We start from the raw sequence: 14,261 nt of genomic DNA on the forward strand, positions 1-14,261 counted from the left end.
AAAAATAAAATTTAAAAATCTTACTTAGTAGATAGAGTTGCCAAAGATTTCAAACCCTTTCTAGATAATTATTACAATAGATCTTTTTGTGAAAGTTAGAATAATAATATTATTAATATTTATGTAACCTTTCAGATGAAGAGTTTCTCAGCTCTTATTTTTTTATATTGTCCCACATCTTCCCATTATTTTAAAAGAAGAATCATGGTAACTTTTATATACCTCAGCTTATATACCAACACTCATTAATATGTTTCTATCGGTCATACAAAAATCAATAAAAATATTGATACAATGATAAAATTCTCTCTCGTTCTCCAAATATTAAGATAGGTTAAATTAATATATATATATATATATATATATATATATATATATATAATAATTAAATATAATTTAATTATCTCTTAGATATAATTAAATAAAAAACCTGACTATAATGGACTTCACATCGTACCTTTTAGGAAACTCTACTTCTTAAAAAAAGAATGAATTGAACATTGAACTCAAAACCAACAAACAATAATACTAATAAATATTAATATTTTATGCATGACAACTCTAACATTACATCAAAACCATACAGAAAAAAAGGAGAATTTGAAAATCAAAGAAACTAAATAATATATATCCTAATCAAAATTTTGTTAGTTAAGTTATGTCTACTCTTAGTTGTCTTCTAGCTATTATCTTTAAAAGGAAAAGAAAAAAGTAAAGCATGGTTAAAAAAATTTAGAAAAAAATAGAGAGAAAGTAGAAAGCTGAATTTTTTTTTTTAAAAAAAGGTAGTTTAGACAAATGAAGAATAAAATTATATAATATGTAATTCTAAACTTAAAATACAATTATAATTTTAAATTTTATCTTTTATAAAAATGAGTTTATAAAAATATTTTGTTAGATCCAAATAAATATTTTTAAATAGTTTTAAAATAGTTAGTGAATAATTGAATATTTTGTTTTATTTAAGGAATAAATAAGACAATTTTTTAAAACTATAATAAATGTACATATATAAGTTATAAATAAGTTTGTAGTCTCCAACTTTACATGTGAAATTATAATTTTTTTTATATGAAATTTTATATATTTTGATCCTAATTAATATAGTTATTTTAATTCAACAATGTTAATTTTTTTTATATATATTAAATGGTGTTTTAGATTAGGCATTTTAACTTAAATGTCGTTTCACACTTTAAAAAAAATATAAGTTAAGTTAGGAGGATTATATTTTTGTTTATTTTTAAAGTTTTAAGATAAGTTGTATTAAAGTTTGGAACGAAGAAAATTTTAACTTTGTGTCAATTTAAAAATTAAAAACATATTTAACTTTAAAAGATAATCATGTTAATAGTAATGTTATAGAAGAATAATATATATTTTGTAATTTTTATAAAATCTACATAATAAAGACTCTTTATTTTTATTTTTCGATTTGTTTCCTTATAACCATAGAAAGAACTTTGGTTATGTAGATATAGGTTTTCTTTTCTTATATTTTGATAAAAAGAAATTGTTTATAAGGAAAAGTATGTAACTTACCTTTTCTATGTATAAAAAAGAAAAGTCAGATTAAATATACTCTAAGATCATTCTTCATTATGAGAGTTCATGAAACTTTTATTATCAACTCATTTCATGTTTGAATGTTATTATTTCATAATCAATAATTTTGATTGTTTAAGGTGTACATTTTTTGTATTTTATTAATAGTAAGAATGGAAATAAGAATAATGTATCACCATCGCATCTAATAATATTCTTAATAGACAACCTAATTAAAGTATTCTTAAAAATTAAAAGTTAATTGTGTTTATCAAGGAAGTTTATTTCTGATACTCAATTCTACAATATGTTTTAACAGGGTTAAATATGATTCTAATATCTTAGCTTTGATAAATTTATCTTTGTCCAAGACTTTGATACATTTTATCATCGCTTTTTTCAAGAGAAAAATAAAGTAAATTAAAATTATTGGAGGATATATAAAAAACCATTAAACCTGTAAAAATATATTACATTAGATGCAGAGTCAAAAAGAGTGGTTTAAGATGCATTAGACAAAGTGATGGTGAAAAGAACCTCTATGATGGTGGCACATCGTCTATCCACAATAAAAAAAATTCAGATGTTGCTTTGTCAAAAATGGAGTCATTATGGAGAAAAGAAAACATGAAACACTCATTAACGTCGGTGATGGATTTTATGCTTCCTTAGTCCAACGTCACACAAGTTCTTCGACACCTTGAATTTTGTTTGGACAAAACTACGTATATATACTCTTTTTGGTACTTTCATTTTACGATTTATATGTAATATTTAATCAATCATAAAGGGAATATTAGAGTGTCACTAATATCATTTGTGTAATTTCATACTTATCTTTTCCATTTTTCCTTCTTATAAGTCGGTACCACATTATAAGATTGCGAGTCTTAATATTTGATACAAGAAACAACTAATTACTTGATTAAAATTAATAAAAATATATTTTTGAAATATTCATATATTAATAATTCAAAATAATAATTAAGTTTAATAACACTTTGCATAATTTATCGGAATAGTTTTTGTTAGATATAGTTTTGACTAGCCCTACATTAGGCTACTAAAAACTTACCCGAATCTCGCATAAGAATGTGTGAGCTAGTTTTGCTAGACTGCCTCCCATAATGATTGGTTTATGGACTTACAGACCCGTAAAAAAATACCAGAAAAAAATATACAATATTATAATATTAATCTTGTTTTAAGGTTTCTTATTTTGTCACTCATATCAATCTATTATTGACAATAAAATTTAAATAAATTAAATAAACATAGGATTATAACATCACATGAATATGTCAAAGTTAATTTTTTTATGAACAAGAAAACATAAAAATAAATTATTGTCTAAGCTACCAATAAACTAAAGCATAATCCTTGCTAAATGTAAAAATAAATTATTTTCTAAGCTACCAATAAACTAAAGCATAATCCATGCTAAATATAAGTGAATTACTCAAAGATTCAAGGATAAAGTGAAGGAATAAAAAAAAGTAAAAGTTTGATCTATAATTAGGTTTATGTTTTTTAAATAGATTTAATGTGGTCTGATATGTTTAATGTTAATATCTTTTTGGAAGGTGACCACATATAAGTTTTTTCTCGAAGAGCTCGTGAATAATTTTTTAATTTTGTATGAATTGTCGAGACTTGACACCACATTCAACCTAAAACCCTAAAGCTTGATATTTATTAGTTTTATTTTTATTTATATATCATTCAACTTTCTTATTTATACTCAATATGGAACTTTGAACTCATACTTATATTCCTAACAACTTAAGGTTAAGAGGATTGAGGCATGATCAACATGGTGTGAATGGTGGAGTTGTATTGCCATAAAAGTAGGGGTTTGAGATGGAGAAGAGGGTTCAAACATGTGATCATCTTCTAAATATGCTAACACTAATTTAATAGAAAGAAATCATATTGATTCTATTTAAAAATATAGAAAATAAACTAAAAAAGCATTGAAAAAAATGAATCATAAGTCTAAATATAAAGACCAAAAAATATATAAATCATATATAAATCCATAAATAAAAAATAAACTTATATTAAACATAATATTTTTATTAGATTTTAACACTGCACTCATTTTGTACATTAGATATTAGGTATGTAAATCTTGACTAGTTCAATGAGTGCAAGTTTAGATGTACCCATATTCGCACTTTAACACGTTATTTGATAATACAATAAATTTCCTTCCTTTCAACTTCTCCTTACTTCTGTTCGTTTCTACAGAAACTACTGTTTATACCAATTTGTGAAGACAGATTAAGAACAAAAATGATGTTCGTTTTGATTGATTTGTGAGGAAATAAGAGCGAGGAAATGTGAGATTGCTTTATTCTTCAATCATTACATAAGAGGTATGATTTGAAGGGATTGATGAGAAATTCTCGTATCTATCCTCCCTTGCCAATTCATGTTTAGGTGTGAAAGGAGTGTTTCTCATCTTTAATAATAATAATAATAATAATAATAAATATAATAATAATAGTAATAATAATAATAATGATAATAAATATAATAATAATATTAAATATAATAATAATAGTAATAATAATATTAATAATAATAATATTATTATTATTAAAATAAAAATAATAATAATATTATTATTAAAATAAAAATAATAATAATAATAATTATTATTATTATTATTTCAATTTATTAAATTACTATTTTTTTTACATTTTAAAAATTAATTTTTTTTCTCCTTATGAATATTTTTAGAATTAAATATAAAATTAACAAGTATCATTTTATATTACTTTAACAACTAGGGGTATTTTTATAATCTTCAATTTCTATCAATTAAACAAATTTTTTTATCTATCACATTAATCAAATCCTACACTAATTCTAAGAAACTTTACTTTCAAATTCACTTTCAATTACCTCCAAATTCATTCAAATAAACAACAAAAAAATTTACTCTCAAATCCCCTCAAATTCATTCACTCACTCTCCCCCAAATCATCTCCTCCAAGTGAACACAGCCTTAATGTCTCTTATCCACATTCTTATTTTTGTTAATGACTAATTCATTTCAATATATTTTATCTTTCTTATTTTAAAATTCTAATATTACTTTTACTTTTGTAAATATTCTTATAAAAATTATGAGAATTAAATTAGGTAACTTTTTTAATTTTTAATAAAAAAACGTCATTTAATGTTAATAAATAATAAAACATAAAATTAAATATTATAAAGAATAAAAAATCTAATTAAAATTAGTGGTATTAACAATAACACTTTATTAACATTCAATTTTGCCCGGACCAAAAATGTTTTTTAAAAAATAAGTATTTAAATAGGTTTCTTAAATAATATATACATATACATACATTTGTATTATATATATATATATATATATATATATATATATATATATATATATATATATATATATATATCAATAATAAACTAATTAATTTTTTTTAGAAAATTAGGAAATTAAAACAATTAGAAAATGAAAAATTTTAAATAAAAATAGTAAAAATAATTTATAAAAAAAAATGAAAGCATATAGAAATAAAAGAAAGAGAGAAAGTAAAAAAAAAAAGAGATAATTTTTATTAAAGTTGGAACCATTTAATTTGTTTTCCTTCTTAATCGACCTAAGTTTGTTATATACAGCCATGCCATGCAGGTGGTTTTAGTCACCTAAAGACACATCCTTATTCATATATGTTTTCCTTCAAAATTATTTCCACTCTTGTCTTGTCAGGTGTTAGAAATAATTTTAAAATTTTGGAGGGAGGCATTGGTAGCGGCGGCGGAGAAAAAAAGAAGAGGTATGAGAAAGGAGTCTCTAGAGATCGAAAGGAAAACATTGTGATTCTGGAAACATCACATAAGGAAGGTTTTTCGTTAATTCTCTATCTTTCTTTTTGCTTTGCTATTGTCATTAACGGTTTGTTCTTCGTCAAGAACATTTGTTGGTTTATTTGCTTGTACCTCTGTCATTTGTCATTTCGTTCGTCGTTGGAGGTTTCTCTTTCACCGCGAGTAGGTTTCTCTTTCTGTTCGTTCCCCGATTCTCTTTTGCTCTCCCAAAAACACAACTTTCGATCTTTATTTTTCTCCTCTCTCTCCTTCTCTCATTTTCATTTAAGTGTATATACACGTCTCAACGTCTTCTTTGTTCGTGTTTTCGTGAGTATTACAACACATATTTCCCGAACATCAATCTATTCAAAACATAAACTCAAATTCAATCCACTCATTTTCAGAATCAGAGACCAAAAGAACCAAAAAAACCTAAATACTAAACCAGATTAACCTCTGGTTTGAATCCGTAGCATCTTAGCCTGTACGGTACTGCATCATTCTGATAACGGCTATCACTGGAAAAATGCGTGGATCTTCGCGGAAGCAAAGAGATAAGTGTCATTGATGGTGTTGTCTTCGTTCACGAGATTGTCATGATCGAAGCGAAGCGGCGTTCGAGAATCTAAATTTCACGAGATAAGTTGAATTGAGGTTTAAAATTGTAAATATGGTCTTAATTGTGATTTTTGGGATTGGCAATGTGAAGTGGCACTCTTGGTTCCAATGAGTCATTTTAAGCAAATTGGTCTTATTTTTATTTGTGTGGGGAGAAAAACAATTTATTGTAGGATTAGGGTACTTCTTGTTATGTAAAATCTCAGGTCTAGTTTATATAGACTCGTTGAGCGAGCAAGTGAGTGCCAAAATTTATGTTGACAGAAAGGCAAGGGAGGCTTTATTGTTGGGTGAGCCAACTTCTAGTTGGGCGAATATGTGTTTCCTAGATATCCTGGGAAAATTGGGATTCCCATTTACTTAACCATTGGATTGAGTTGAAATTTCAGAAAATGATCCTAGATATATGAATCTTCACTTTGATTGTTGGAAATTTTGATTAGACATTTATGGTTAGAGAAATTGTTTTCATCGTTTGTATATACTTAATGAAAATATTTTAATTGAATATTATGTTAATGTAATGAGAAATAAATGATGAATTATTAACATGTAAATTGAAATAAATAATATATGATTTATGCTATGAAATGAGTTTGGATTGAGGTAAAATACATAGGTATGATATGGTGTGATGATTTAAGATAGTATGAGAATGTGATAAATGAGTTATGTGTGATATGTTTTTCTTTGGTTTCTTTTTTTGTGATTGTATTGACCATATCGGTAATGTTTGTTTTAAATTAAGATAAATATGAATGGAATTATGAGGTAATGATTCTTAGGATGGGAACACTACAATAATTTGGTTTAGTGTGGGGTGTATTGACAATAAAGATTGAAATAAGATCATCTTAACTCTACTAGTAATTTGACTCATGGATGACAATAATTAATTGTAAGAGTCGATGGAGGTTCATATGTCTAGGGTGAGTCAACATAAGTCTAGCTCGTGAGATATAGATTTTACCCTGTCATGCTCTATGGATTGTGGCATACATGCTATGGTTATAACTAATGAGAAATAGGAGTGAATGAGTAATGTCACATGTATGGTCTTAGGGAGTTAGTCAATACATCAGTTTTTCAAAGGTTGTGTCACTAGTTATTGGCATATGAATGGTCATGAGAGCCTTTAGATTTGATGCAAATTGTATAATTTCTTAAAGTCGTGTGTTTTTTTTTATGAATTGTTAGTCTATTTTCTTTTTTATTTAAACTTATAAGTTTTAAATTTACATTAACTTACCTTATTTTTTTGTGTTTATTTGTGATTTATTCACTTGCAATGATATGTTATACATGAAGAGACGAGGATACATGTAGAAGAGTTGAAAAGTAGTGAGATTATTGATGAACGATTAAGAGTATAGTTTTTACATCGATATACAATTTTTTTATTGTATGGCTCCATCAATGGTTTGAAAACTTATTATATTTTGAGAAGTTCCATGAGATTCAAATACTGTAAATATATATTATATGTTGTGTTTGGTTTATTGCTTAATACCTAAATTGTAACAATTCAATTATAGTAATATAAATCTACTGAATTGGAATGTTACAAAAAGAAATCCATTTTACTTTATTGATCACTTAATTCGCTTATCTAAACTCTTTGCTTATATTAGTTACAATAAATCGTGTTCCATAATAAAAATTGTCAAGCAAGTTTGTAAAATAAAATAGTAGATGCATTCCTTGTGAATAATGTCACTTACATTAAAAAAAATACTAAAACTTTTTATTTTAATTCAATTATTAATGAGTTCAAGAATAAAAAAAATTATGTGTGCGCGTTATTTCGTTTATAGTTATAATTATATTAAATTATTTCTTTTTTATTGTATTAATGATAATGATAAAATATAAAATACAATAACTTGTTTTTTTTCCAAAATATTAATCAAGATGCTTTTGTAATATACATATATGTATATCATATAGAAAAAGATAAAGAATTGAATAGATTATGTACTGTGCTATGCATCTAATTAATTATAGTATATTATCAACATTTTTTTGTTAATATGCTCGTGTTTCTCATTTGTGTGGTATGTTAATTCATCTAGCACATACAAGTTGATTGTTGTATTTTGAAGAAATTAGACACTGTATTCCTAAAGCATGCATATAGATTTATTATGTTAAGACTAGAATATTCTTCATTTTGTTCGATATGTTGGATAGATTAATATACTTTGTTTTACCTAAAAATTGACGTGTTAAGGTAAATTGAAACCTTTTAATGTTACTATTTGTGTTATAATAAAAAAAAAAGTGGATGACTCCTCTTTCATGCGTTCTATTTTGAAAAAGGAGATCACATGATATCCGCACCTTGCATGCTTGCGATTCGTGAGCTTTCAACAATTTTGTTGCTTTCCGTTTATTTTATTTTTTTTTCTACTTTTTACTGTACCCACGGAAATTATGCTTAAAGTTGAATCTTCATTTTCTTTTTATATTTTCATTTTATAATAGTTTCCTTTCTTTCTTTAATTAATTGCCACGGTTAATATAACATTATATTTAATAATATAAAACTATAAATAAGATATTATAATAATATTAATAAAACACAAATAAATGTAGTATTAATACAATTATCTAGAAGTAGTAATTATAATAATATAATATATTTAAAGAAACTAAAAAGAACAATAACTCTTCAAAAATTAATTTTTATATAAGAAAACAAATACAAGTTATGGAACTACTCTACATTATTATCACTTTCTTTTAGAAACACATCACTACCTATTTTTTCATCTACATATTGCAAAATAGATAAATAAACATAAAAAAATAAGCTAGTATATAAAAGAGTTATCTGATACTAAATAAATTGTGTTATAAATACAAATTAATTACAGATAAATACAATAGATGTATATCCACAAAAGACAAATGACTATAAACTCAATTATTTATATATATGTCATTGATATTAAAACTCAATGGTGATGCTCAGAGTTGAATCTCTCACAAAAAGTGACACTTAATAGCATTTCTAACACTTCAATGTAAAAATATAAATTTTGTTTTAATGCAATATAAAATCTATAGCAAATTCGATTTTAGGAAAAATATTATTTTAAATCAGAAAATCAATGATTAATTATACTCGAGAGTTTCTGTGATTTCTGCTAGCTTGATATTATTTTAACACTACCAAAATATATCATATTGGCTATATTTCTTTTAGTCATTTTGAGGTTGCAAGAATGAGCAAAATACCAAATAAGACATTGTCAAGGATCGGTTTTGGGATTGAAGAGAAAGATTGTAAGGTGTTTCCATTGCATTTAAGAGAGTATATAGAAACAGTATTTTTTAATTACTATAATATCTGTAAATTAAATTTATTATTAAAAAAATATTTGTTGGGCTTTTGAGTAAATTACCAATTCTATACATATAAAAAGAGACATGAAATTATTTTAAAAGTAATTTTTTTTAATCTAACCGTTTAAAATAAGTTATTTTATAATGGTAGAATTATAAGAAAATGAAAATAAAAAAGTTAAAGTTAATTTTCAGAATAATATAATGTATTTTATGTATAACAAATTTTATGACAAAATCATGTTACAGATACTTAGTTTTAACATTTTGAAGAGAAATAAGAAGTCAACTCTTCTACACAGAAAATTCGGCTATAACTGAATCTGGTAGGAAGACTCAAGCGCTCATTTATTGAAAATTTAGTAGCACTAGCACATATATGAAATTAATTCTATTTAGTTATTAATATAAAAAGTAAAGATAAGGTAAAGTTGCAAACGTGATCGAACAGTCTGCTGTACCAATAAACGGATTGTGATGTACCAAAAAGTCAACGAAGAATGTGACCCAATGAAACAAAAAAACAAAACAAAACATGTGTAGAGTTTAGGAAGGAAAACAATTTTTTTTTCAAGATGATTTACAAATTATTTTGCTAGGTGCTTTTGTAAAATAAGTTTTATTTGTATATATACTGAAACACGTCATTTAGTTATTTATATATTAGGTCATATAAAAATATACACTTATTTTCGTGTACACACACATATATATATAGTAAATTATTTATTTGTTAATATTTGTATTATTATATTTTTAATTAAGTGATAAATCCTACCATGAGTACATTGGATCTCCACCAATTACTATACATTTTCTTAAAGTCATTGACGAGGCTTTTTTAAGATAGGTTGGCATCTTACCTACCCTAGATTATTAGAATTCATAAACATACAGATAATGATAAATTGATTTAAAATAAATATTAGACAATACACACACAGATATAGTATTTAAATTATATTTATCAGTTAAATGTCATCAAAGTGTTAGAGGAGCTCACTCGCTGATTATCAACCATAGTGCATATAAAGTGTTATAAGTCTCGCAATATTGATGAGGATGTTGTTGGTAAATAGTCCTTCCTTGTTCGATTATTTTGTTGTGCAACTTTTAACTTGGCTAAATTTTTGCTTGTGTTACATATATCATGGCGCACAAGAATTAAAAAAGGTGGATTTGTATAAGAAAATGCTAGATAAGCACCCGACATTTGTCAACAACTCTGATCTGTCCAAGGAGCCTACCTCCACCCGTCCAACTATTATCAATCGCTCGATCAAGGTAATGATCGAAGTGAAAGACAATGTCGCTCCTGTCCTGAATGCTGCCCTACTATCCACAATCTTCACTTCCCTTATTGACCATGAAAAAGACAAAAGGAAGTATGAGGAGAAGTCTTCCCGGTCCTCCAAGCACATTTGGGGCGAGACGTCTGCTCCCTTATTCAAGGGTATTTTGGTATCGAGCTGAAGCTTGGTAATAAGGTCCCCTTCAACCTTTCTTCTGTTGAAAAGGAGTTAATCAAGTGTCTTTCGAAGGTGTGGGATGCCCTAGCCGAATTGAATGTTCGGACAGCTTTACTTAGCAAGTGAATTACTCCGGGCGACGACCAGTCTGAGATTCCCCGATTAGAGAAGGATTTGGCTTACTCACATGATGATCTAGATGTCGCCCTTAAAGCCAATTCCAGTTTGACTGCTCAGCTAAAAAACGTGAATATCGCTCACGTCTGGAGCGTTGATAGGGAGAAGGACTTGTCCCATAAGTTGTCAAAATCATTGAAGGAGGAACAATACCTTATCAAGGAAAATCGACGGCTACAACAGAATGTTGATGACCTCTTTCTTGCCTTCAAAATGGCCCTAACAAATGTGAGGAACTGGGAGAAAAAGTGCAAGTCCCTTACTGACAAACTGAAGGAGACCGAGTGGCAAGTAATGTTGCAGCATGAGCTGGTTTTCAAAAGGCTCTCAACCATGCAACTTATTTTTATAGCATCCTTTAAAGGAGGGAAAGTTCGATATGCAGAAGAATTTCTACAATAGGGAATTAGCCATACTTGATAAAGATGATGCTGCCAAAGATGATGTGGGCTTCCTCCTCCGATCACTCTGAAGCTGCTCAAGATACCATCGCCCCACTAGAACTATGATTTAATTTAATTTTGTAAATATTTAAAACAATTTTTTGTTTTTGCTTGCTGGTCGATCTTGCAATCGATTTTCTAGGACATAAACTAATCTTGATAGGATCGACGTTTTTTGTACACAACTCTTACAGTTTGAATTTATAAGATAATTGTTTGCTTGTTCATTCTTATTTTTAAGATCTTCCACTTTGCAATTTATATTTATTCAATCCCGTTACTTGATTAGTGTACGCTTATTATCGCTTGATTGCTATTTATATTTAACACAGTCATTTGGGAGGAATATGTAATTGAATGCTTTCTATGTTTTTTATGCGTTGAGGAATATGTAATTAAGGTTCACAGTTGAACGCGCCCTTAAACATATTCTTTATGCTCAGTAGTAGTTTATGGGTGAATGCGCCCTTGACCGAGTTTCATACAATTGGTAGTCATTCAATTAAAAGAAAAATTAAATAGTTAAAAATTATAAAATCTTTTAATACCAATATATAGAAAAAAAAGTTTAATAAAAGTTCAATTAAAAATACAAAAAAAATATATGAGAGAGTTAAAATTTAAATAAGTATAATATTATATCTTAAAGCATTAATTATAAGTTAAATTTCAATCATGTTAATTATAATTTAACAGTAATTAATCAAGACAGATAAATGATATTATTATTTATTGAAATAAAACTATGAATTAATTGAAGAGTGATGCTTCCTCCACCATCTCATCTTCTTCCTGCATCTCGTCAATTTTTTATTAAATTCTAAATTTATCTTTTTTACTTTTTATTTTTATCAATTTTACATTTTATTTTTTAAAATCTTAATCTCAATCCTCTTTCACTTTCAATTTTCCTTTCACTATCAGCAGAAAGTCCCCATCCCCCACTGTCACTTTCTCTTTTTTTTTAATTTTCACTTCCGTTGACACAAAATTTGACAAAAAAAGAAGATAAACTGAACTAACTATTTTTTATTTTATTCACTTTTTATTTTGTACACAACAAAAATACTTCTCTTTCATTGCACCATTGTAAGCACGGATGTAATTTTAAGCATAGATTTTCAAGTTTGGTTTTTTAAAGACAAGAAAGTGGAGAAGAAATTTTTAGCAGATTATATTATGGAATCATGATACTTCAAAATTCATCAGAAGTTATAAATGTTTTAAATTTATACCATGCAGAATTTGTTTTTTCTGTCAAATTTTGTGTTAACAAAAGTGAAAATTAAGAGAAAGAGAGAAAGTGACACTGAGGAGTGGGGACTTGCTGCTATAGTGAAAGAGAAAGTGAAAGTGAAAAGGGATTGAGATTTAGGTTTTAAAAAATAAAAAATAAAATTGGTAAAATTGAAAAGTAAAAAGTAAAAAGGATAAATTTAGAAAAGATTAAGGAGGTGGAAGGAAAATATGGGGTGATGGAGGAGCAAAGCTCTTAATTGAAAATTTAAAACATATATATGTGTATGCCATGTTGGTTCGCGTTGTGACTTTGCACGATACACGGTCTTTGATTTGGCTAATCATGATACACACTGTATCTAAGTTCTAATTATATTTTAATATATATATTAAATATCAAACATAGTCACGAGATTTGAGCATCTAAAATCATCTCAATCTGTATAATCACTATATAATCATGATAACATTACCTCAAACTATTATAAATACTTGCTTGATATCATTAAACTACAGTGTTTATGATTATATCTATTGGTAACACCATATCATGTTAGAAAGCACATGGCGGTCAAGGCTTGCGAGAATCAACTATGATTAAAAGAGATTAAGACTTGAAATATATTAATATAACATTAAGCAAATTAATGAAAGTGATTATCTTTATGATTTGTATTTAATTAGATAAAAAATAAACTTTAATATAAAAACACACTTTACTAAATAATTAATGAATAATTAATAAAATAATCATTATTACAGTATTTAATATAGACACACTGATATTTGAATTTAAAAATATCTCACTTTGAAGATGGAAAGACAAAGAGAAAACCTTTCTGTGAAATTTTTATTGGATATTTTGGATCATAAGAAAAATACATATAAAGATAATAATTTAAGTAATTTATCATATTAAGAGATTAATTAATTAATTAATTAAATTTTAAAATAGCTCATTAATTAATCTCTTTCTGAACATTCAATGCAACATTATGTTAGTTTGATTATAGTTGACGGGTTCAGTCAAAACGGGGTGATCCTTATTGTGACTCCTAGAGTGAGGATTCAATGGAAAGTTTAGAGAAAGAAATTAAAAATATTTAGTGTATGAGTATATATGTGCGTCAATCTATTCATTATTGTGTCCTTGCGCATCACGGAAGAAGAAGAAGATGATGCTTGCTATTTAAGCAATGGCATATATGTGAACATTTCTACATAACCACCCTCCAACGCACAATCTTCTTAATAATACTTTTGTCGAAATCTCAGTAAGAACCATCCTACACTCTTTTTCTTCACACCTTACAATATATATATACACACACACAAAGACCCTATTCTCTTGCACTTTTCTTTCCAAAGGTAAAAATACAATAAACTTTTTCCTTTCTTTCTTCCTCTCTCTCTACACAATTTGTTGTCTGTTCATACTCATGCGTTGAAACTTGAAACCGGAAACTACTCATTGTGTGTGTTGTAATAATGAAGCATATGATATGGTGGCAAACTTTGACTTAAGTGCACCATTTTTCTTCTTTTCCTTTAACGGTTACTATAACTTTCCGGG

This window comes from Vigna umbellata, chromosome 8 (assembly GCF_029865625.1).
Source record: "Vigna umbellata cultivar VRB3 chromosome 8, Vumbellata_1.0, whole genome shotgun sequence".
NCBI classification, from domain to species: Eukaryota; Viridiplantae; Streptophyta; class Magnoliopsida; order Fabales; family Fabaceae; genus Vigna; species Vigna umbellata.